Here is a 3993-nt window from a genome sequence, read left to right as displayed (position 1 = left end):
AAAAAAAAAAAAAAAAAAAAAAAAGTTTGCCTCTCCTTCATCTCTTTTCTTGTCTGTGTGGGTTCTTAATGGATTGGGTGGGCCCACACACACTTGGAAGAACACATCTTTCTCAGGCATTGTTGGAAACACTCTCATAGACATATTCAGAAATAACACTTTACCAAATAGCTGTGTATTTAATAAACTAGTTGAATTGACCTCTAAAAATATTCAGTACAGTGCCCCTTGTGAAAGAATGTCATTATCTGTTAAGTGTTTGGTTGTCTTTTTAATAGCAAAACCTTATGACTTGCTTTAGTAGTAAATGTGACTCATGCAACTTCCATGCAAAAGCTCTCACAGTCAGTGTGTGCACACCAGGCACACCCTCGTTCAGCTCCTCTGAAAATACAGAAGGAAATGACAAGATGTTGTTTCTGTATGGCCAAGCACCTTGTTGAACGTGAGGACAGAGATCCTTTGTTAATACCACATATAGAGAGGATAAGAATAAAAATTAAACTACGTTATTTATCTTCACAGAGTTTTTTTTCATTACTTTTTATGATTTCTCCTCTTCAGAGTGGTCCAGAAAACTTTATTAAACAGAATTGTTCACTAGTTAGTGGCTGAAGTAAGTTGCAAAACCATTTCACAGTGAGTGGGTAATGAAACTTGGAAATGAATACATTTAAAAGGACTTGAAAGGACTGGAAGAATAAATAGCAGAGAGAATTTGTTCCTAACACCTTCTGTTGGAGCGATCACTTCCTTTGCATACTTTAGACACTATGAATTCCTCTGACCTTCTTTCCATTTAACTAAGAAAATATGAAGCAATAAAAACAATGTGCACACATATTTACCTCTACCTTTGTCTGCTATTTAGACTCTACTCACAGACTTTGTCTTTCCTATTTCTATTAGACTAGCCATTCACTTGTCTGAGATCCATTGGTATTGGTGCTCTAAATCCCTTCCCTTGAGACCTCCTGAAGTTCGGTCATTTTCTTGCCTTTCTTGTACATCAATAATTTCTGCCCTTCTGCCACTTCTTTCTCTTCAACCTTGAACATGGTTCTTGGGTCCTATCCTGGAGCTCCTGTTAATGGCCTCCCAGGACCTCTTGCTGATCCCTAAGCATGCAGTGCACTGTGGCGGTGCCATCTTTGCATGAGCTGTCAGTCTACTTGAACTGCTAACTATCTCCCTCCTGAAAAATACAAACATAGTTTGTCTCCTATTCATCCATGAAATGTGTACAAATATAATCTCTCTGGAAATTTGTTTTCTCCCAACTAGAGTAAATTTGGATTTCAAAAGGAAAGACACAACCTAATGCAATTGCAAATGAAAGAGGTTGCTGAAATTCAGAAAATTATTAGCAACTATTTCACAAACATATATGTTTGTACAATTGGTGAACTCGAAAGAAATGGAGAGATTGCTATATATGTACAAATTGGCAAAACTGAACCTGGAAGACTTAAAGGTCTTGAGCAACTAAGTAAGAAGCAATTAAACTGAAGCAGTAATACAAAATTACCAACTAAGAAAAGTCCAGGACCTGATGGTTTCACAGCTGAATTCTATAAGAACTTCAGGTAAGATCTAACACCGATACTCCTCAAACTTTTTAATGAAATTAAGAGAGAAGGGGTAGTTCTAAAATCATTCTTACAAAATAATATCTTGATCCCTTGGCAAGGATCCAACCAAAAAAAGAGAACTATATGCCACTTTTCTAATGAACATAGGATGTAAAAATTCTTTTCAAGTTATGGCAAATAGAATGTGACAAATCATCCAAAAGATAATACACCATTACCAAGTAGGCTTCATCCCATGAAAAGATGGTTCAACCTATACAAATCAACCTATACAAATGTACTTAATCAGATAAACAGAAGCAAGGACAAAAGTCACGTGGTCACCTTAATAGATGCAGAAATAGCCTTTGATAAAATCCAACAGCCATTGATGATAAAAATCCCTGAAGAAAATAGGTATAGAAGGTTCATATCTCAGCATGATAAAATCCATTTATGACCGACCTATTTTCAAAATCATATTAAATGGGGGAAAAACTGAAAGCCTTCCCTCTAAAATCAGGTACAAGAAAAGGATGTTCATTATGAACACTCCTTTTCAACACAGTCCTTGAAACATTAGCCAGAGCAATCAGAAAAGGAAAACAAATAAGAAAAATAATATAGGAATGGACAGATTTGACATATTATTATTGGCAGATGACATGATCCTTTACTTAAAAAACCCAAAAAGCTCCACCAAAATACTACAAGAAGGGTTATCCAAATTCAGCAGTGTAGCAGGGTACAAAATAGACACATCAAATCAATAGCATTCTTATACACTAAAAGTGAGCTCACTGAAAAAACAATTAGGAAAAAATGCCATCTGCAATAGCACTAAAAAAAAAAAAGTGCTAACCCGATGAAGCAAAAGTAAAAGTGAAAGAGGAAGTGAAAATACCATCAAATTGAAAAAGAAAATTGAAGAGGACATTAGAAAATGGAAAAAAGACCCTTTCCTGGCAGAGCCAACATAATCAAAATGGTTAGACTTCTCAAACTTATATACAGATTTAATGCAATCTCAATGAAAATACCAATGTCCTTTCTCAGAGAGGTAGAGAAAACAATTGTAAAATTTATATGGACTCAGAAAAGACCCTTAATAGCAAAAGCAATCCTGGATAACAAAAGTAGGTGGCATCACAATCCTAAATTTGAAATTATACTATAAAGCTATAGTGATTAAAATAAGGTGGTCCTGGCACAAAATAGGCTTGTGGGTCAGTGTGATAGAAGAAGCAAAACATAACCCCAGGAACATACTGCTATTTTATCCTTGAAAAATGGCCAAAATGTACACCAGAGGAAAGATAGCCTGCTTAATAATTGTGCTGAAATAATTGGATATTCCCATGCAGAAGATTAAGTCTAGACCCATATCTCTCACCATGCACTAAAAGTCCAAATGGATCAAAGACCTATATGTTAAAACTGAAACACTTAATCTGCTGTGAGATAAAATTCATAAAGATCTTGAAGACATAGGTGCAGGCAAGGACTTTCTGAGCTTTAAAACCCTAGTGACACAAGACAAAATACAGAAAATTAACAATTGAGATCATGTCAACTTGAAAATCTTCTGCACAGCAAAGAAATCAATCAACAGAGTGAAGAGAAAATCTATAGTATGGCAAAATTTTGTGCCAGCTATTCCACAGACAGAACTAAAATCAAGAATATATAAAGAACTCAAAGAAATTAGAGCCTGCTGCAAGTAAAAGACTCATTTTTTAAAAAATGGATGACTGACATGAACAGACACATCTCAGAAAAAGTATAAATGGCCAATAAATACACACAAAAAATGTTCATCACCACTGAGCAACAGAGAAATACAGGTTAAAACTATACTGAGATACCGTCTTACCACAGAAAGAATGGCTCTCATCAAAAAAAATCTGAAAATATCAAATGCTGGTGAGCATGTAGGGAAAAAGCCACTCTACTACATTTTTGATTGGGATAGAATCAAGTACAACCACAATGGAGAGTGCGGAGATTTCTCATAAAGCTGAAATTAGAAATGCCATTAGTTACCCTCCTCCTATGTATCTTCAAAGAGTTAAAAATCGTCATATTACAAGATTAAATACATACCCATTTTATAGCAGCACAATTTATAATGACTTTATATTAGCAACAGCATATGTGTCCATCAACAGATGAATAGATAAGGGAAAAATGGTATTTATGCAAAATGGAGTAGTAAAGCGATGCAACTTAAGAACATAATTTGAGTGAAATGAGCCAGACAAATACGTACAAATGTTGCATTGTTTCTCTTATATGAGGAAAAAATACATATTTATATCAAAATAAAAGAGATGAATAGGAAGTGAGTTCACACCTACCCAAATTGCATATTCCCTTGTTTTAAAAATATTTTAATATATACTATGTATGTGTATACATATAT

Source organism: Fukomys damarensis, unplaced genomic scaffold, assembly GCF_012274545.1.
Source record: "Fukomys damarensis isolate Sample0158 unplaced genomic scaffold, DMR_v1.0_HiC HiC_scaffold_21, whole genome shotgun sequence".
Lineage (NCBI taxonomy): Eukaryota > Metazoa > Chordata > Mammalia > Rodentia > Bathyergidae > Fukomys > Fukomys damarensis.
This window is presented reverse-complemented; position numbering follows the sequence as displayed.